Source organism: Podarcis vaucheri, assembly GCF_965113315.1.
Source record: "Podarcis vaucheri genome assembly, contig: SUPER_11_unloc_1, whole genome shotgun sequence".
NCBI classification, from domain to species: Eukaryota; Metazoa; Chordata; class Lepidosauria; order Squamata; family Lacertidae; genus Podarcis; species Podarcis vaucheri.
Genome location: NW_028118808.1, coordinates 993609 through 1016538, shown reverse-complemented (window position 1 = coordinate 1016538; position 22930 = coordinate 993609). Strand labels below are relative to the sequence as shown.

Here is a 22930-nt window from a genome sequence, read left to right as displayed (position 1 = left end):
TAAAGCTTAGCCATCAGTGCCTGCCTCTGTGTATCCAAGCACAAAGCATTTAAAACTACAGTAATTCTGAATGGATGTGAAATAGGTTGACCTTGGAAATCTCTGCTTAATCTTTTTTTCCAGCTTTCATCAACCAATAACAGTCACCCTTTTGAAAGCTTCACAAGCCATCAGCTGGGATTTCAGACAACTGCAGATATGTTATTTGGACAAAATGAGTTATTTCTTGCATAGGGCATACCTCCTGTGTTATTTTATGTAGGTTACAAGTGTTTGCATCCCACCAGCACATCACATATGGGTTCACGACATTCCTCCCTGTCTTCAAAGTACATTTTTCTTACACCTCTTTGGTCAACCGATGATGACTGTTGAGAAGGCACTTTTACAAAGATTCAGTCAGAGAATACTGAAACAATTATGACAATTAGCTTTACGTGTAGGAGATGTTGCAGATATTAATATTGTACAGTCTAAAGTGACTGGAAGCATAAGAACTGACTCCTTTTGGAAGAAAACATTGTCCAGGCCCATAAAAATATTATTCAAACTTTTACTGGGAGAACTCTTCAAAACAAAACATAAGCATCAAAGATACTCCCCCAAAATCCATACAGTATCTTGTTCTGTCCAGCACAGGCTCAGCATCTTAGAAAATATGAAATAATCCAAACAGACCTAGAATCAGAGGTCTCTCTCTCTAACAGCATCCATTTCCCTGGATCTTCATTTACATCTTCTGTTCCCTGTGGTGTTCAGAGAAGATGGCTCACCTTTTCCAGTGGATGGCATTGTGCCTAGGCATCCAGGACCCAACAGTGATCCAGCACGGGGGCAGAGATGGACTCCCCTTCCTCGTGTCGCCGTGGCTGTGTCACCAGCGCTAGCATGGCCCCGCTGACCAATCAGCACTGGTATATCGGGTGTTGCCACAGACGATTTAGCCACAGTGTGGCCAGGGGCCTCCCTCTCTCGCCTCATTTTGTTAGATTTAACAGCCACCACCCTTTCAAGATGGTGAATTAGCAACTCAATACCTTTGTCATCTGATCTAAGGTTACAACAGTTTAGAGTAACAGAAAACAATCTGCAGGTAAAATAATGCTAGCTAGTGACAGTTCGGGGTCCTTTAGAAACCTACCTTGGGGGGGGGGACGGGACCCAATGTTAGTAATATAATTTCCCCATGTTATGTCTTCAGCAGTACACACACATTTTCCATTTCTGTGTCAATTAAATCATTATACTTAACAGGAGAGAGTGGCTTGGATTCAGGTTTGCATGATCTGAGATGTAGTGAAAATCTGGAACTGGAGGCAACATAGATATGGTTCCCAGGCAGTCACACATCTAAGCACTTAACAGGATGTTTTCCACCTTTGCCTCAGGCAAGGACATGTTTTTGACCAGCCCTCAAACCTTTGTGAGGGTCTCCTTAGCTACTATTTCAGAAGCTGTGATTCCCCTCAGGAGCATGCCCGAAAGGACACTTTTGTCATTGTGATGCCAAGCAAAGACTTACCTGTTTGCCAAGGCTCCCCCCCCCCCAGTAAATTAGGCCTAGATGTTTATGGAAAACCTGTATTTATGTTTGGGCATTCCCAACTGAGCGTCTGCTAGCATTGGTCCATATTTTGATATCTTTAGATGGTGCTATTTTTGTCCTACGTCAGCGTTTTGATTATTCTTATTTTCAATTGCCTTGAGAAGTAGCGGCCTAGGAATTGATTAAATACCGTAAATAAATATAAAGGAGGAAGCAGAGTTGACCTGCTTAGCTTCAACAAAGTGGGTCTGTGCCTTCAGACCATAATCTGCACGATCATCTTCAATGTAGGAGCCCGTGTGTGAACAAGTAAGTGCTCCCATGTCGCTTTCCACTCAGTTGGGTGGGATATCTGATTGTGCTGGGGTCCCAGTATTCACACATAGGCTTCTGCGCTGCAGACAACCACACTAGTGTGTGACAGTCAAAAGATGGAGCATCAGCACACCTGAAGCCTTGTGTCAGGGCTCCACATCACTGAAGGCAACTTCAGGCTTTTGCTTTTTGAACTGTGTAAGGTGGAAAGAGGGAACTTATATTCTGCATTGTGAGATGGGGAAATTCTAAATAAATAATAATAATAATAATAATAATAATAATAATAATAATAATAATTTATTATTTAAACCCCACCCATCTGGCTGAGTTTCCCCAGCCACTCTGGGCAGCTCCCAATCAAATGTTAAAAACAGTACAGCATTTAATATTAAAAACTTCCCTGAACAGGGCTGCCTTCAGATGTCTTTTAAAGATAGGATAGATGCTTATTTCCTTCACATCTGAAGGGAGGGTATTCCACAGGGTGGGCGCCACTACCGAGAAGGCCCTCTGGTTCCCTGTAACCTCACTTCTCGCAATGAGGGAACTGCCAGAAGGCCCTCGGCGCTGGATCTCAGTGTCCGGGCTGGACACTGATTCTAAATACATCCTAAATATACATTCCAGGGAGATGTGCAAGCTCTTCCTTGTGTAATGTGCAGAAACACAAAATTCAGAACTAGAAATCACCCATACACCCTCTTTTATTGTTTGTGGGTCCATGAATCATAGAATCATAGAATCATAGAGTTGGAAGAGACCACAAGGGCCATCGAGTCCAACCCCCTGCCAAGCAGGAAACACCATCAGAGCACTCCTGACATATGGTTGTCAAGCCTCTGCTTAAAGACCTCCAAAGTAGGAGACTCCACCACACTCCTTGGCAGCAAATTCCACTGTCAAACAGCTCTTACTGTCAGGAAGTTCTTCCTAATGTTTAGGTGGAATCTTCTTTCTTGTAGTTTGGATCCATTGCTCCGTGTCCGCTTCTCTGGAGCAGCAGAAAACAACCTTTCTCCCTCCTCTATGTGACATCCTTTTATATATTTGAACATGGCTATCATATCACCCCTTAACCTCCTCATGAGCTAACCCTGTCCTTGGGGCCCTTCCCCGCCTTCAAAGGAAGAGACCAGACAACAAGGTATGGGTTCGAATTGGCCACAACTTTATTGAATTCAGATTTCAGATGTAGGCAACCTGGCCTTGGCCTTGGAAGGTATCCCTCTTAACCCCACAGGGTGGGCCAAGCCCGCAGTTTCCTGGTGGCTGGCACCTGGCCAGGTGGTTCCGCTCAGGCCCACAAACTCCACCCACCTGTTGGGAAGGGGTGAGCAGGTATTCATTCTCTCAGAACATATAACACCAACCTTAGTCCCATGATATTTTTTTTCCACAGGACAGAATACTTTAGGTAGAACATCAGGAATTCCACTTTCAAATTAGACTTTTCTGCAGTAAGAATCATAGAATCATAGAACTGTTGAGTTGGAAGGTACCCCAGTGGTCATCTAGTCCAACCCCCTGCAACGAAGGAATCTTTTGCCGTATGTGAGGTGCGAAACCTGAGAATAAGAGTCTATTGCTCTACCAACTGAGCTACAGTGGTACCTCGGGTTAAGTACTTAATTCGTTCTGGAGGTCCGTACTTAACCTGAAACTGTTCTTAACCTGAAGCACCACTTTAGCTAATGGGGCCTCCTGCTGCTGCGGCATGATTTCTGTTCTCACCCTGAAGCAAAGTTCTTAACCTGAAGCACTATTTCTGGGTTAGCGGAGTGTGTAACCTAAAGCGTATGTAACCTGAAGCATATGTAACCCAAGGTACCACTGTTTATTATCTCCAGGCTCAGAAGTACTTTAACCAAGGTGACCTCACACACACATAAAATCACCACAGGGAAATTTTATTATATTTTTTCCTGAATATAATGTGAGCAAGCCCCAAAATCCATGTCACATAATATTAGCACCAAGCACACTCAATATTATGTCAGCCAGCACACGAAGTTGCTGTCATGTCACCCAGGCTAATGTCATTTACTGTCCGTTCCTTTGGCAGAAGATGGAATGCAATGTGACACTGGGGATTCTGCACATAGAAAGCTGTTTGTCCATGCAGCCCAGTATTGTCAATTCTAATTGGAAGTGGCTCTCCAGGGTCTTGGGCAAAGGGTATTTCCCCATCACATGCTACCTGATATTTTTCTTCTTCTTTTTAACTGGCGATGGCAGGGACTGAACCTGGGACCTTTGGTACAAAATGCAAACACTCTGCAACTGAGCTGTGGTCCCTTCCAAAGCTATAGTCCTCTCAATATGCTCCACAATATAGTACCAACCAAGTTAAGCAGTGAGTTGGTGTAGCTTAAAGGAGAAACGTTTTCCACCTTAAACACCTTGGTACAAAGCCATAATATCTAATACCAGCCATCAGCACCCAGTCTAAACCACTGAGCCTCTTGGGCTTGCCAATCAGAAGGTTGGCGGTTCGAATCCCCATGACGGCGTGAGCTCCCGTTGCTCTGTCCCAGCTCCTGCTAACCTAGCAGTTCGAAAGCATGCCAGTGCAAGTAGATAAATAGGTACCTCTGCAATGGGAAGGTAAATGGCATTTCTGTCTGCTCTGGCTTCCGTCACGGTGTCCCGTTGTGCCAGAAGCAGTTTAGTTCTGCTGGCCATATGACCCAGAAAGCTGTCTGTGGACAAACGCCAGCTCCCTCAGTCTGAAAAGCGAGATGAGCGCCGCAACCCCATAGTCACATTTGAATGGACTTAACCATCCAGGGGTCCTTTACCTTACCTTTACCTATAACCCCTGGAGTGTGCGGAATTTCATACAAAAACACTCTAGCTATAACAGACAATAACAGCAACCCCAGTGCAAGATATTTGCACATGTCCTTCTAGTCAGGCAACAACAAGGTGATAGGCACCATTAGTCATATTCAGACTAGACCAACTGAAATCAACAGAGACAATTACCTTAAGTCCATTGATTTTCATGGGTTTACTCCAAGTAGGACTAGCACTGGATTCCACTCATGGAATTTCAGTAACTGATACATTGCTTCCTTATTCATGGTTGTTATCTGATTCATTACTAAAGTTCTTGTTATATCTGAAACTTTCCAAAGTTTCATTTCTGGGTATGATGCCATAACAACTTTCTTAGTCTCCTGGAGCTGTGTTGCTCAGCTGAACAAACATTAAGGGAGCTTATGATGCAGAAAATATAAAGGACATGGCAGGCTTTGCTTCATCTGTAATTTCCTGAATTTATTGGAGGTCTCTAAGAGCTCAGTAAATTAACAGCATATTACTCTGCAAATGGCTCCTTTGAAATGATGACAGCTGTCGCTGGATTTATGGCCTCCTTTTATAAACTTACTTTAAGCAGCTCATATTATTAAGCAGGCACCTTGACTATGCAAACAAACCAAAGCTGAATTGGAACCTACCGTGCAAGCCTGGACAATCTGTGACAGACTGAAGCAAATTGGAGACTGCCTCATCTCTCTGCTCCTGTAGCATGGCAAGTGACAGGCAAGTTGACATAACCTAGATTTAGAATTAGGCACAGGCGATGACCATCAGGAACGGTCCTACATTGAAGCAGAATACTAGTGGCAGATACTAGGGGCAGAAAGCAGCAGGTGGCTTCATTATGCGCTCACCTCCTGAAATTTCATGTGCTCACCTAACTTTTCACAAGCTTTGCAGCAATGTGGGAAATTAGGATCTGGGTAAGTGACAAAACAACCACATAGCCACTTTACCTCACATTCAAAGGAGGATGGGAGCACTGGCGGAGGAAAGGGGGGGCGGGAGGAGTGTACCACTCCCAGGACCATCAGGGAGGGGGGTACCATCGTGGCTGTCCCCCAGACATGTGCCACGCATCCCCCCACCGTGCCGGGCGCCATGCCTTCACGAGCGGCGTGCCACACCACGCTGGCATTGTGCCACACACCCCCCGCCTGTTCTCCGCCCCCGGTGTCAGAGCATGCAGCTTTGCCACAGGGAGGGAGACACATCCACTTTTTTAGATAATGTTCAGGACCCTCCAGACTGTTTTTTGTTTGTTTGTTTGTTTTTGGTGAGTGTGTTCTGCAAGTCTGCTCACCCCTTTAGTTGCGGCAGCATTGCAGGACAGCAAAGGCTCCACTGGGGCCCCGATGAGGAAACCATGATTTTGGCTCCCTTCCTGATAGGCGGCTGGGGCATAAGCCCCTACCGCCTATCAGGAGCAGGATCCTAGCCTACATCCTGCTTTGACGAATGGGGATGCAGGCTGGGACTTGGGCTGTGCCAGGGAGTGGAGTCCATGGAGTGGGAAGGCTTTCCTTGGGTCTGCCCCCTGGTCATTTAAGCAGCCTGCTCCAGGGGCACTACCTGCTTGTCCCTTTGTGGGTTTTTCCACCCCACCCCCTCGGTTTAAGCTGATAGTGAAGGACTTTGCTGTGGCTATGGTGGTCACTGTTCTTTATGGGGGTGGGGTAGGAATTTCTCCACTGGGCAAATTGGCTGTGACCCGGTGGTTTTTGCCTACCTCATAGCAATCGTCACAACTGGGCTGGGCATTGGGGCAATTCTTTGACTTGGATGGAGGGGGTGTTGTAGTCTCCGCCTGCCCCTCCAAACTCTGGGGTATCTCGTTAAAGGGATCCGGGGGGAGTGGCCATATCCGAGTGCCCAGGTGGAGCCAGGGCTGAAGGCACTTTCCCAAAGGCTGGTCCCTGCGGGGGGTCACCCTATTTGATGTAAGTCTTAGGAACCCCCACCTGGATTGACCACACGTCAATTCCGGCGGGCAGGCCAGAAGTACAGTGGTACCTCGGGCTAAGTACTTAATTCGTTCTGGAGGTCCGTTCTTAACCTGAAACTGCTCTTAACCTGAGGTACCACTTTAGCTAATGGGGCCTCCTGCTGCCGCCATGCTGCCGGAGCACGATTTCTGTTCTCATCCTGAAGCAAAGTTCTTAACCCGAGGTACTATTTCTGGGTTAGCGGAGTCTGTAACCTGAAGCGTATGTAGCCTGAAGCGTATGTAACATGAGGTACCACTGTATTTCAATTGCCCCATGTCCAAGCCAAATCTCTTTCATCTGTATTCAATAAAGCTGTGGCCTGTTTTGATCCAAACCAGTCTTATTGGTCTCTTATGTATCTGCATTGGAGACTGGGGAGCACAACCCCTGGACCTGCAACAGGTCATTGACAAAATAATAGAGCATTTGCGGTGAATTTATACTGGAGTTTCCACACACCCAAGGACCAAGGAGGCCTAACCAGCCCCCGGTGCGGGGTGTCAGGGGCGGAGGAAACCACTTGGCGGCGCATGTGCGGTGGTTTGCCGACGGCGCCGCTCAAGCGCCGTACGGACAGCGGCGGGATCCTCTGCTCACAGCTGCAGTGGCACAATGGCTTCTTGTCACCCCCCTCAGAGATGGCACCCGAGGTCAACCGCCCCCTTCCTCCACCACTGAACACACCATGTTGCCCTTGTTAGTTACTCTGTGATATTTCACCAATGTTACCGCATTAAAGGTAAAGGTAAAGGGACCCCTGACCATTAGGTCCGGTCATGGCCGACTGTGGTTGCGGCGTTCATCTCGCTTTAGTGGCCGAGGGAGCCGGCGTACAGCTTCCGGGTCATGTGGCCAGCATGACTAAGCCACTTCTGGTGAACCAGAGCAGCGCACGGAAATGCCGTTTACCTTCCTGCCACATTACTGCCATCCAAAGGGGTCCTCTTGCACTATAGAACAACAGAAACCGAAAAATCTCCCCACTCAGAACATTTTGTACTGTAAAAAGGTACAGGAATTTAGCAGGAATCTATGGGACATGCACTAATTGAAAATGAACCAGTACGTACACCCCAAAACAGTACTGAAAGTGGGATTGCATTTCGCTGCTCCAACATAATCATGAGCCCAAATAATCCTGAGTCCACAAGGTAAAGAGCAACCCAAACTGTTTGTGCAAGACAGCCAGTAGTACCTAGACACACACACAAATGTTGTTGACGTGTTGCCATTTTTGGAATCATAACGAGACCAACCTGTAAGCTAAATGCCTGGACCTCTGAACAAGATACAAACAGCATGTGGTAACAGCTGAAAGATTTGCTGACAGTTTGATTAAGGAGGGTAACCATTTTCAGCCCACAGAAAATGTACATGGGGAAAGAAAAGCGATATGATAACATTTCAGAACAAAAACACATTGCTATGGCAACTCCGTGTTTTCCCTGGGGGCTCTTTCTTCTAAGAAATGTTATAAGTGCACACTGCTAAATTGCAGGGTCTCTGTGCATACTTTGTCAGGAAGAGAAATGAATATTAATAAGGATTCACACAGAAAGGCAGCTTTGCAAATAAGCTTTGCCCAAAGATGTGGGCGGCTTTAAAATTGCTGCCTAATTTTCTGAAACAAACATGGGCAGAAATTTCTTTTTAAGGTTTCAAAAGACTCTGCCGTATTCCTCCGTAATCTTGTGGGCCGAAGTTAGTATTGCTAACTGTTCAGTATTTTCAGCATTCTTGCTTGCGTTGGGGTCAGGTATTTTGTCCCAGCAACTTGGAGCTATCTGTTTCATTTCCTGTTGACACCACACCCTTAACTAACAGAACCTGCCTCTTGATATACTCAGATTCAATCAGAACCCTCAACCCTGAACCAACAGAGACGTAGTCAACTCTCACTGCTAACCCAGCCTTCCCTGACATGGTACCTTCCAGATGTTTTAGACAATTACGGCTCCAGCTAACATGGTAGGAGATGGTGGTAGTCCAAAATATTTTGAGTGCACCAAGTTAGGGAATGTCATACTCACAACCAGCATTATTGTTTTTCTGGGAGGACGCATACTGTTAAGTTATGGGTGAACATATCAGACGACACAGCAGTTCTTCAAACAGCTCTTGTTTATTCACAAGCCAGAACTGAACTGAATAGTTCAGTCAGCCTGCTTATATAGAGCTCCAGTACAACGTAACTGTAACAATTTTCTAAAACTATCCAATCACTGAACGTCACTTTCGATCCCTTATTTGCATAACTATCTACAGTATCCCCCTGCTGGCCCAGGGTGAAAACTTCAGTACATAACACATACCCCTAAACATTTTGTGAATCTTTGTACTTTTGTCCATTTACTGCACCGTATTTTTTCCATGTATAACACGACCCCTATTTTGGAGGAATCAAATTTAAGAAAATGGGGGGAGATGGCCCAAAGTTGTCAAGCTTTTTTTGGGGGGAGGGAATGCAAATGCTGGCTATCGCTCACATTACAGAAGCCAACAAGCGTCTGCCTGCTCACAAACAGCACCCGACAATCAAACGCCCAATTGCCACATTGCCAGCCAATCCGCAGCGGCACGTGCCGCAGCAACCAATCACCCACCCAATTACCACAGCAGCAGCCAATCCAAAGCAGCCCTTGTCACAGCCACCAATCACCCATCAAATCACCTCTGACAAGCTGCAGCTTGCGGCTGCAACCAATCACCCGTCCCCCTCTTTGCACTATTCATGTACAGTGGTGCCTTGCAAGACGAAAAGAATCCGTTCTGTGATTCTCTTCGTCTAGCGGTTTTTTTCGTCTTGCGAAGCAAGCCCATTGAAGGATTAGCGCTATTAGCGGCTTTTAGAGGCTTTTAGAGGCTTTTAGCGGCTTATCTGCTGATTGGATCAGCTGATAAGCGGATTAGCGCTATTAGTGGCTTTTAGAGGCTTATCTGCTGATCGAATCAGCTGATAAGCGGCTTAGCGGCTTAGAAAAAGGGGGGGAAAGGAAAAAAAACCCCAGCAGGAACTCGCAAGACATTGTCGTCTTGCGAAGCAAGCCCATAGGAGATTCGTTTTGCGAAGCAACTCCAAAACGGAAAACTCTTTCGTCTAGCGAGTTTTCCGTCTTGCGAGGCATTCGTCTTGCGGGGCACCACTGTATAAGACGACCCCCGATTTTAAGCATAATTTTAGAGTAAAAAAAACCTCATCTTATACATGGAAAAGTTCAGTATTTATTTTCCCTGATTTGAACTATAAAATGGTGATAAAATGGTGATCTTGAGTCAAAATGAGAGTACCCCTAAACATTTAAAATAAAAAACGCACTTCTCACAACCCATCCCTGACTCTGTCCATTAGACTGGAGTTGTTGTTGTTTTTCTAATTCACAAGCTGCCATTGACCACCTCAGCTATAGTTCTTCAGTGTTCTCCAGAGGTCTTCTGTTATGTGTCCTCTCCCAGTCATAAATGTTGAGTAGATTGACAAACCAGCCACAATATTTATATGGGTATATCTGTGTCTGCGAAGCAGTTCAAGTGTTTTCTGCTGAGCAATGCATTTTAATTTTTGCTGGTGCAGCAAATCAGTTGTGTTTTTCAAGTTTTTAATCTGCATTTCTCATGACAGGGTCATATGATCAGTATTCTTTTCTGTGGCAGCCATAGTTTTCAGTTAGTCCCTAATGAGTTATGTCAGCCTATGCTGACACAGTTGTTTGCACAGGACCACGTTGTGATCGGTTTGCTCCCGATCGGGTTTTCCAACCTAAATGTCGCTCAGCATGAATTCACCAAAGCTAGTGTAGCCAGAAGCCTTCATGAGCTGTCTAAAAAAACGGCAGCTCACATGGTTTACAAAACACTCAGTCATGTGAACAGTCATGTGTGAGAATCAGTTTCTGTTTACCAACACAAGAAAACGCATGGAAAAGGAGAGACAAAAAGGCCAGAGAGTTTATGCTCACTTTATATGTATTTTAAATTAATTGTTAATTGTAGAATTGTCAGTGTTGTTTTGCAGTAATATTGTACCCCATGATATATAGAATAATTTTTTGTTATTGATATAAGCTGCTTATTTTCTGTCATCTGCTTTGAGCACAAATATTTGTGGGAAATTTGGCATAGAAATAAATTACTATGACTAAGTTGATTATGCCTGGTGGTTGGTGACTTGGAGAGAGAAAGAGTGCAACCACAACTGAAAACGCATCAGACAAATAAGAGTGTATATTGATAAATGTGGGTGGAAATTGGATAGGAGTGACAAAGAAATTCTTCACTGACTTAGATAAAAATCGAATCCAGAGAAGAACTCAAGGCCATAATGAGCTTCACCTTTTTATTTTTTATTTTTATCTATCTATCTATAACAGATCATAAAAGGGGAAGTGGGATAAAAGTAAAAGAACACAACACTGGTAAGATGATGATGATAAATTATTATTATTATTATTATTATTATTATTATTATTATTATTATTATTATTTATTATTATTTATACCCCACCCATCTGGCTGGGTTTCCCCAGCCGCTCTGGGCGGCTCCCAACAGAATATTAAAAACACAATAAAACATCAAACATTAAAAACTTCCCTAAAGATAACAAGAAGCAGAAAGCAATGTTCACTTTTAAAGAAGTTCATTGTAAAGTGATGCCTTTTTGTGTGTAAATATATTGGTACAAACTAGTCCTTATGTGTTTCCTTTTTCAAGTCTGAAAATATTTAATATTTTATATTCTCCAAGTTGGGAGTGCACAAGTTCCACGGACTTCACTTCTCCCTCTCATCCCACCATGACTGAAGCCAGCAAAATGCATTAAAAAGCTGCATGAGAACATAGCCTTGGAGCAAAATGCAGAAAGGCATGGCAAACGTTTTGTTTTAATTAGGAGAGAACTGAAGGCAAAGTATAATATATACAGTAAAGGGGGGGAGCTTTGTTAATACAGCTGCGGTTATTGAGAAATCAATGTTTGAACAGAAGTTGCGTTTATTCAGATGCATATATTTCAACAACAGTAATAACAGACTTTCATTTAAATACTCTCCACATTACTTAGGTAAACAGGCTGTGCAGCTGGTCTCTTATTTGTGCTGCATGGGATTAAATTTCAGTAAATCCCGCAAACAGCATTAGGCCCTGGAAGCTTTACAATCATACTAATAGCAAAATGATTATCTTCTGCGTTGCTGGGGTTCACATCTCTTCCTTCCCTCCCATCAACATATTAAATACGTTTTATTGTGCAACACGGTAAATATAATGAACAGCTGGATCAAGCATACCCGCCACAGACTTCCTAGATGTGTGTTTTTTTCAGTGTTTTGTGTGTGGCGCATCCCAGATTAATGCTGCGTGCATGTGTGTGTGTGTGGTGTGTTGGTGCTCCTGCTGGCAATCTCACTTCCCTGTGTGTGTCACTGATGTTTTGTGAAATGGGATGGGCAGTGACCATCTGTTACCTGGGCTCAGTATCAGAAAGAAATACTGTGGATGGACAGACTTGAGTCCTGTCCTTTTCCCTTTCCTCTCTTTTCTTTACAGATAATTCGGTAACAGTGCCCTAGAGATGTGGACCAATGAACTGGTAACAGACTGACAAGTCCTCAGAGATACTGAAAAAAAGGAAGAGCTTGAGGGGAACCACTGCCCCTGAAAAATTAGAGTATCTAGTGAAGTGGTTCCCAACCTTTTTTTGGCCATGCCCCACCTAAGCATCTCTAGAATCCTGATGCCCACACCACCACCCCGTGACATATAATTCTTATTATTCAAAAGGTGAACTCCTCTTCACGTGAAGCAAGCCTAAAAGGCTGTTGTTGTTGCTTAGTCATTTAGTCATGTCCAACTCTTTGTGACCCCATGGACCAGAGCACACTAGGCATTCCTGTCTTCCACTGCCAGGAGTGCCTGGTGTGCTCTGGTCCATGGGGCTCACAAAAGGCCATTAACTTGATCTAATTATTAATTATTAACGATGTCAATCAACATTTGATGATCTCCTTCTACCGGTCAACAATAGAAAGTGGTACACTGGTTTGACATCAACTGATAGGAAGTGCCTACAGAGGATGGTGAATACAGCACAAGATATTATGGGCTGTCCCATGAATCTGCTGGATGAAATAGCGGAAGAACGTTGCCTCAGGAGAGTGAGGAAAATTCTCAGGGATGATTCACACCCCGGCCGGCACTTTCTTGATCTCCTGCCCTCAGGCAGAAGATATAGAAGCATGATTAGTCGCACCAACAGGGTAAAGAACAGCTTCTATCCGTGGGCTGTTAGGCTGCTGAATGAAAAGATAACAACAGGGCAACTGACTTTGGGGTTTGGTGGGTGTGCGTCAGTAAATGAGGGGAATTAAGACTAAGAGAGCAGAGTGGGGGTGCTCGTGTAATCTCACTGTATGCAAGTTGTACAAGTGACAATAAAGTATTTCAAATCTAACTCATTCTCAAGTTGCCCCCCTTAAAATTGCCCCACTGTGGGACATGTGCCCCACGTTCGGAACCACAGGTCTAGAGTAAAGGAACTTCTTCCTAATTTGACCCTAACGGGTCAAACACACTGGTAAGGGGCTGGTTCTAAGAAAGGAAGACAGTCAGAACCAATATTTCTTCTCAAGGGTTTATCAGGCAAGGCAGGCTCCCCATGTGAGGATGAGTTAAAACATGGTGTCTTCCTTCGACTGGAATGTGGACGCCCAGGAAGGCCACAGAGTGCGGCGTGCTGGTGAGATGATTTGTAGGCTGAAAGAAAGAACACCTACAAACACCCCTTGCCCGTCTCAAATGGAAGATGGGCACAACAACAAAACAACCTGCACCTCACCTTAGATGAATATCTCATCTATTTTTCTCTTTCTTCCTGGATGCAATTTCTTTTCTCATTAATTTTTGAAGAATTTATTTTTTTAAAAGAGTGGGAGAAAATTTCCGCACAGGACCAACAAATTTCATGCTAACCTCATGGTGCTGATCCAATACAATACCACCCAAAAATCTTTATGCTGGTTCAGAGAGGCCATAAATCAGGAGATACTGAAATGGTATAAACCCTTCAGCTCACAGTTTCACTCACTCTCTCAGCCCCGGAAACTCCTGAGTCCACATTTGTTGAACTAGTATTTGAATGGGTTAAATGAGAAAGAAGCCTGGAATCTATTCACACTCTGACCCTAGTCCTTATACTAATAATTTTATTGCACTCAACAGGAGCCCATCATTAGCAAAGCAGAGCCCAGCAAGATGGTACAAATTATTGTGCACTGGATCAGTTATTTTGGTGATATGGAGAACTAATAGGATTTGGGGGGGGGGGTGTTATTCTGTATCATAGACAGCTCTTTCCAAAGTAAACATTAAAAGAGTTACCTAGAATTACTGCAGGCTGCTCTGAATAAGCTATAATTTTCTTCTTAATTAACGTTTTGGGGAAGGACGCACAATGAAAGCAGTCGGAATGGAATTCTCTCCTCAGAGTTCTTTTCTTGTTTCATGTGACACTGAAAACAAGGCAGAGGAAATTGCTATTTGGTAAACAGAGACATAACTGGTTTTTTATTTTTTTATTTTTTTTAAAAAAAAACCTCTGATCACAAGAACAAAGAAACTCTTCAGGGCATGAATTTGGGAACTCTTTCAGCACTAAGGGCCACATTCTATAAATGCCCATGTCAACTTTTTGAAGGAAGAGCAAGGCACGTGAGAAAACAGGGAAGAAGGTCCCAGGTTCAATTCCCGGCCTCTCCTGGGAAAGACTCACTCCATGAAACCATGGACAACCACTGCTGGCCAGTGTAGATACTATTGGGCCAGATGGACCAATGCCAGGTGGAGCCAGTGTGGTGTAGTGGTTAAGAGCGGTGGACTCGTAATCTGGTGAACCGGGTTCGCGTCTCCGCTCCTCCACATGCAGCTGCTGGGTGACCTTGGGCTAGTCACACTTCTCTGAAGTCTCTCAGCCCCACTCATCTCACAGAGTGTTTGTTGTGGGGGAGGAAGGGAAAGGAGATTGTTAGCCGCTTTGAGACTCCTTAGGGTAGTGATAAGGCGGGATATCAAATCTAAACTCTTCTTCTTCTTCTGACTTAATACAGTGGTACCTTGGGTTAAGTACTTAATTTGTTCTGGAGGTCTGTTCTTAACCTGAAACTGTTCTTAACCTGAAGCACCACTTTAGCTAATGGGGCCTCCTGCTGCCACCACGCCACCGGAGCAAGATTTCTATTCTCATCCTGAAGCAAAGTTCTTAACCCAAGGTAATATTTCTGGGTTAGCGTATGTAGCGTATGTAGCGTAACCTGAAGTGTATGTAACCTGAAGCGTATGTAACCTGAGGTACCATTGTATAAGGCTGCTTTCTATTTCCCTCTCTGTGGATGAAATGATTTGGCAACACTGCCACTTATGCAAAGAGGCTTGTAGTCAGGGGCATAGCGGGGGGGGGGCATAGCCCCAGACACACCATTTTTAAGGGTTGCAAGCCAGGCACGCACCCCAACACAGAGATCACCATCCTGCCCTGCCTGCCACTGAGGGTCTCTGGGCCTTGGAGCCTGGCTGCCAGGGACCGTGCAGAAGAGAGCTGCACTGAGGGGGAATGGTGGAAGTCACTGGAAGAGAGAGGGTTAACAGGTTCACAGTCATTGGACAGCATTCCTCCACCGCCCTCCCCAAGGTCGAGAAGAGCTCAGAAAGTCTCAGAACAGAAAGTGCAGAGGGCACAAGCTCAGATTACAAGACGTGGGAGTGACGTGGATTAATAGGGATGGAGGGGGTAAGCCTTAATTGGGAGCATCACCGTTTCTAGGGAGATGTGTTATTTTGTCTCTCACTGTGGTTATTAAAGAATCTAACTGGTAAGACGTTCCTTTTGTTTGATCTTCTTATTTACTGCTACGAGGGAGGAAGCCAATTCCCTGAAGCCTGACTCTGGCCTGGCCTCACTGCTGTGGCTCTGGCCCCCTCATTGAAAGGCCATCTGGCCAGCATTGGCGAGGGAATTTGCCCACCAAGGGCCATGTCAGTCAGCAGGGCTGCTCTGTGCACAGGTGGGCAGGGTGCCCCTCTTGGCTCCAGTGATGAGTGCTGAGCTGGCACGCGGGGTCCATGAACTCTCCATGCCCCATGGTGGTGAGTACTTGCCTGGTGTGGTGGGTTCTGTTGACCCTCCATGCCCCACACCCAACTGGCACACACATGCACACACACCCCGGGTGCCAGAAAAGGACGCAAGGCCACTGCCTGTAGTTTCATTCTTTTTATCTACTAAACCTTTCATTAATGTTAGGCTTTCATTTCAGCACCTTTGAATGGAGCAGGACTTGCAGAAGCACATTAACTGAAAAGAAATGACCGCACTTATTCAAACAATTAATCCTACTTCATTAATGTCAGCTCTTCCTCCTCAGTCACGGGTAGACTATTTTATAGCTGTTACGTAACTAACATGAAGCTACATCCACAGCAGATGCCAACAGTTCTTTTTCACGTCCCAGATGGACATTTCTGTTATGTACTTTCCACTTGACCTGAAAAAGAGAGAGAGATTACAGAGAGTATAAGTACATAGGACAAGCTTGGGGGCTTTCATCTGGATAAACGCAGTGCAATAACTATCTTTGAGCCTGCGTGTTAGCTTACACATGAAATTTGCACGAAGTGACATGCCAATGGCTGACAACATGTCATGAGCATCTTTTGGACAATTTACACCATCCCTGCCAAATGATTCTTCATATATATATATATATATATGAAGATGACGAGTGAGACCTCGTCGAAACGTCGCACAGACACCCCGACTCTTACACGGGAAGACACCCGAAGACACCAAAACCTGCATTCCTGTACCCGTGAAAATCTACGAAAGTATATATATATATATATATATATATATATGCTTTCGTAGATTTTCACGGGTACAGGAATGCAGGTTTTGGTGTCTTCGGGTGTCTTCCCGTGTAAGAGTCGGGGTGTCTGTGCGACGTTTCGACGAGGTCTCACTCGTCATCTTCAGGCTGGTGCTTTCGGCTTCTTGTTAGTAACAAGAAGCCGAAAGCACCAGCCTGAAGATGACGAGTGAGACCTCGTCGAAACGTCGCACAGACACCCCGACTCTTACACGGGAAGACACCCGAAGACACCAAAACCTGCATATATATATATATATATATATATATATATATATATATATAATTTGCTTTCGTAGATTTTCACGGGTACAGGAATGCAGGTTTTGGTGTCTTCGGGTAGACACCCGAAGACACCAAAACCTGCATATATATATATATATATATATATATATATATATATAATTTTCAAACATTTTACATCCCACTGAATATTCAACAACTTCCTTGGTTCATTTTATTTACCTTCTCTTCCTGCGTATTTTACTAAAACCATTTTTGTTAGTTCTCCATTTTTACAATCCCTCAAACAATAATTACACTGTTGATTTTATCTTAATGCTGCCAGTGTTTTTAAGTGGATGTGTTGTACTAGGATAGGGCTGGGGAGCCTTTTTGGCTCCAGGGGGTGGGGCAGATCTTGATGAGGCCCCGCCCTGCAGGCCAAATTTTGACAGGTTGGTGGGGACCATCAAATGATTGGCTGATGGGTTGACCCACCCACCCATCATGACATCAAATGATTGGTTGATGGCTTGCCCCACCCACCTGTCATAATCCTTTGTGCCTGAACAGCCTGTCCAGCCTGTCCTTTCAACTTCCAAATAGAATATTTTAAAGATCAGGGGAAGGTGGGTTTTCCAAGCCTCCCTCCTTCCAAGCTCCACAGCCAGCGTTTGAAAGGAGGGTTGGGAACTGGAGTAAACAACATCTATACTGACTACCCCAGAAGAGGGTGTGTATGTCTTATGCCAGGGTACAAGTATGCAAGGGTAACCTTGTTTTTATCTGTGAAATATTGGAGAATGCTGTTGAATCAGGTTTTGTCGGACCGGTGTGTGCTGTAAAGGCTCATTGTAATGCTTCAGGCCCTGGCATCTTGAACTTCAAGCACTGCATATATTAGAAACGTAACCTTGAGTAATTAGCTGAAAATGAAGTCCCAAGAACTACCTGTGGAGAATACAAGCCACTGCTTACATTTATAGCCCGTCGTTCTGCTTCCCAGAGACAGAAATAAGAAGCTCAGAAATGCCAATCAGCAAACCACACAACCGGAAAAACAGTTCCCCACGCAGTAAAACACAGGAACAGTAATTTCACACTCCAGAGAATGGGGTGAGGAGAAGAGTCTACAGGTGGACCACATTTTTAGAAAATTGCTTATCTCATTTTTATTTTCAGTTAATGGGCTCAGGACTTTACAAGCTTTGTCCTATATATTTGGCAAAGTGCACTTGCTACTGATTTGCTTTGCTCAAACTCAGAAATGCATGAACCAGCCACTGAGTAATTACAGTTCTTCTTCTGATAGTGAAGCTATACCTATATATATCATTTGTGAATCCCCTTACACGTATATGTCCCAAGGCAATTTACAGACATAGCCTTAGAAACAACAAAAAATATTTTTAAAAGAGCACAGTAACAACTGGATATACATTTTAAAACAGCAAGAATGAACACCTAAACAGAGACCTTTTCATCTAACTCATAAAGGGTGAGTGGATCTGCTTCTATCTACGACTGTTTAATTATCTGTTCTAGGATGTTTCCTTGTATCGACGTCAAGCTGACCAGTCAGTAGTTGCCTGCATTTTCTTTCCCCTTATTTCTGAAGATGGAAAAAGAACTTGCTTGCCTCCAGTCCACAGGGTCCTCACCTGTTCTCCAAGAATGAACAAAGATTATAGACAGAGGCTCTGAGATTGCATCTGCAAGTTCCTTTACTACACTTGGATGCAAAGCTTCAAATAGCCTCTGCCATCGTATGTAACATATGCCGCTGCTCATAAAGCAGCTGATTAATAGATTTAATTATCCTCCTCTAGCTTTGCCCCGAAGGATAGGATGCTAACACTGATATCATCAACAGAGAAGGAAAACGTTCGAGAAACTGGAAGACGTGTCAGCACAGCACTAGTTATAAGGGCTATAGCAAGGGTGGGGAACATCTGCCCCCTTCCTGATGTTGTGGGACTCCATCTGTCCCAGGGAGCTTAGTCAATGGTCAGGCATGGTGGAAGCTGTAGTCTAACAAACATCTGGCAGGTAAGAGATACTGCATCCCTGGTCTATGGGCGCCTGGAATGGCACAAGATGGGCCTTGTAGGCCAATATACACTGATATGGTGGCCTACATCCATCCTGTCTCTCTTTCCCCCTATATATGTGTGTGTGGTAGAGACTGCAGTCTTGATTTCACATCCTTCAGGACCTAGAACTATTCTAAGGAAATGAAGGTTGTGACTGTCGCGGCTGCTTAGGATGGAGCTGAGCACCACCATCCATTTTCATGCTGCTGACCAACAACAGGGTGGTGCTGATGTGGGACACTTAGGGAACTTAGCCCAGGGCCCCCATCAGACCTGCTCCTGGCCAGAGTCCACGGCTCTTCCCTTGAGATGCTCACGAGCATTCAGAATTGCACACACAAATATGAACTCTGCACAATCCCAGAAGCACCATTTATGTGTTATTTATTTCAATGGGAGTTGGGCTAAGATTGAGCACTCACACCGTGGGTCTGGTGGTCCAGAAATTGCTGGTGTGGAAATCATGGATAGCATCCAGCTCACTACATAATTTTGTCTAGGTTCCATGAGCCTTTCTGTTTCTGCCCAGTCTGCTGATTCCAAGATTTGTTCCCCTCTTCCCCTCTTCCCCTCTGCCTCGAATGGATGCAGGTGGTGCTGTGGTGTAAACCACTGAGCCTTGAGCTTGCCAATCAGAAGGTCGGAGGTTTGAATCCCCATGACAGGGTGAGCTCCCATTGTTCAGTCCCAGCTCCTGCCAACCTAGCAGTTCGAAAGCATGTCAAAGGGCAAGTAGATAAATAGGTACCACTCTGGCGGGAAGGTAAACGGTGTTTCCGTGCGCTGCTCTGGTTTCACCAGAAGTGGCTTAGTCATGCTGCCCACATGAACCATAAAAACTGTCTGTGGACAAATGTCGGCTCCCTTGGCTAGTAAAGCGAGATGAGCACGGCAACCCCAGAGTTGTTTGTGATTGGACTTAACTGTCAGGGGTCCTTTACCTTTACCCCCCAACCCCTGCTTCAATGGTAGGAAATTGAGTTCATCATCCTTGAATTCTGAACATGAAATATTATCTAATTTTGGATATTAAATAACAAATGTTATCCAATAGCACCAGATACCAAACTATAATACCCTAATTAGACATTCAGCATTTTCAGAGAGGAATTTCAAAACGTATTTAGGATGTGTACAGGTTTCAGTTCCACAATCAACAATTAATTGCTATTATTTTGTGACACGGGAACATCTTTCTGTACAAATTATGTACAGCAGCAATGTAGTCAGCATTCACTTTCTCTGTGAAGCGTTCTTTAATTGTTGCAGGTTTTCATTCCCTGCATCTCCAGGTCATCATGGAAAGCTATAGAAATGTACTAGAGAAATAATTAGTGCTGTTTTTTGCTTTCAACAGTTTCTGGGAATACTCTATAAATAGTGTTCAATCAACACCATCTCATCGCTCCAAGTTGGCTCCAAGTTGGCTTCACACGTTGTCACGACGTCTACCATGTAAAAAGTGTTTATGATAGCACAGGTGAAATAGTTCCACACAATAGCTGCTGGTTCCCCCCCCCCCTCCAATTTGAACACAGTATGTACAGCCCAGCTCACACCCAGGAAAGTTGGAACACTTAGATACACAGCTCAGTCCTACACACATTAGCTTGAAAGCAGTGATGCTAGAACTCCTTTCCACTCGAGCTGTCTCTGGGCCACTAATTATGAGCTTCCTACACAAATAATAAAACACACACACGACAAGAATTCCAAAATGGCTCATTAACTTTTGACTCCCACATACTCTCACTTGGGAACTGTCAGGAGAAGGAGTGTCAAATATCAACATATTACCTAAACTCCTCTTCATTGTGCATCACAAGTCTGGTACCTCGGTTCCTAATTGGCTGCTGAGCTGTGGAGGAGAAAGAAGAAACTCCATCAGCATTAGCCATGTTGGTTTTTCTTGCTAGACAGTGGGCTGCTGCTGAGACAGAGCAAGCGCCTTCTGCAACAGCAAATATCCTGCAGTCCCTTCAGGCCATGTGTAAGTGGAGCCTACTATGTAGGCACAGGAACAGAGACAGTGGGTGGCAGGTCTGTATCTTTCAGGAGGGAGTAAAAAAAATATTGCATCTTGGAAATGATGGGGAAAGGCACAGAAAAGTGTGGGATGAGCAAATGACTACTGGGAAGATGTGCAAATACTCCACGAGGAAATCAGGAGCAATGCCTCATACTAATACAACCACCCTGCAAACCATTAAGAATTAATGTTCAATAAAGGCAGTACATAATCTAAGCACTATGTAAGCTTCACAGCAAGCAAATCAGTATGAATGCTGAATAACTAGGCCAACTGGAGGAGTCCCAATATTTCAGTAAGAAACATCAGTGGTGTAGCGTGGGTTGTTAGCACCTGGGGCAAGGCAAGTAATTTGCGCCCCCTAACCCGTGGATTTTAGCACTCGTGTCTCTTCCGCCCCCCCCAGATGTTGCGCCTGGTGCGGCAGGCCCCCCCTGCACCCCCCACGCTACGCTGAGAAACATCAAGATTGAATAAGAAAGCGTGGTCTGAGGAATGCCAGCCATGCAGACACAGAAGAGAACTTCAGTTGGAGGGGGGGAATGTGTCTGAAAAATTACAAATGGAGTAAGAATTTCAGGACAAGAGTGCCAAGTATCATAAGCAGTGAAAATATGTATTACAAGGCTATAATTTGTTACCTTTGTCAGCAATGATCCTTATAAGTAAAATAAGTAAAGGGACCCCTGACCATTAGGTCCAGTCGTGACCGACTCTGGGGTTGCGGCGCTCATCTCGCTTTATTGGCCAAGGGAGCCGGCATACAGCTTCTGGGTCATGTGGCCAGCATGACTAAGCAGCTTCTGGCGAACCAGAGCAGTGCATGGAAACGCCGTTTACTTTCCCACCGGAGCAGTACCTATTTATCTACTTGCACTTGGACGTGCTTTCAAACTGCTAGGTTGGCAGGAGCAAGGACCAAGCAATGGGAGCTCACCCCGTCATGGGGATTCGAACTGCCGACCTTCTGATCGGCAAGTCCTAGGCTCTGTGGTTTAACCCACAGCACCACCCGCATCCCCCTTGTAAGTAAGCCCCACAGTAAAATCAGAACATCTCTGAAACTGTAGGCAATGTTATAGTTTGTGATTTTATGTTGGAGTAATCATAAATGTACTTTATCCTAGGCAATTATTCTTCTTTTTTAATGATACAACACGTTTGGGGGTTGGACCAAAACCCCAAACTCCACAAATTTAAATGCAAAGTCCAATGGGTGATAAATTTATTCCGCTCCCAAAATATTCTGTATTGGATTAAAAATATATAGACAACAGTTTTCCAAATGATGATTAACCACTGTCATCACTGTATGTAGTCTTTGGGAAGTTTCACCAGATGTCGAGGAAGATTTTAGTATACACCTACACCCAATCAGAAATCTGAGGGAAGCAGAGAAAAACTTTTCCTTACTACTAGGAAAATTGCTACTGGGCTGTCAAACACCATTGTCTCAGACAACGGGGCCCAATTCACACCTGTGGAATTGAGCATGTTCCTGGATAATGGACTAATTAAACATGTCATCCAGCAATGAATGGTTAGGCGGAGAGGATGGTGAGGATGACAGAGGATGCATTGACATGGATTGTTGAGAATGACTGGACCAAATGGCCACATGACGCGTCAACATGTGGACCAGATGAGAGGGCAAACTCCAGTTCCACTACTTCTCTCTTAGTGCAATGGGGATACTCAAGAGGAAAGAAACAATGAACCAATGGCTGTTCCAGAAGTCAGATAAGATCTTTTGTGTCTGGAGCCTGATAAGGACCAGCATGGTCCAGAACCAAATGAAGAAGAAGAAGAAGAGTTTGGATTTGATATCCCGCTTTATCACTACCCGAAGGAGTCTCAAATTGGCTAACATTCTCCTTTCCCTTCCTCCCCCACAACAAACACTCTGTGAGGTGAGTAGAGCTGAGAGACTTCAGAGAAGTGTGACTAGCCCAAGGTCACCCAGCAGCTGCATGTGGAGGAGCGGAGATGTGAACCCAGT

The 22930-nt window shown here is 44.7% G+C and overlaps 1 long non-coding RNA gene across 1 annotated transcript; it reads left to right on the top strand.

Moving 5' to 3' along the window:
- Nucleotides 1-996: 996 nt before the first annotated feature.
- On the top strand, nucleotides 997-12383 carry LOC309514772. The gene is made up of 3 exons (XR_014212188.1): nucleotides 997-1093; nucleotides 11043-11087; nucleotides 12218-12383. It is a non-coding gene; the product is annotated as an uncharacterized lncRNA (long non-coding RNA).
- The last annotated feature ends 10547 nt before the right edge of the window (nucleotides 12384-22930 follow it).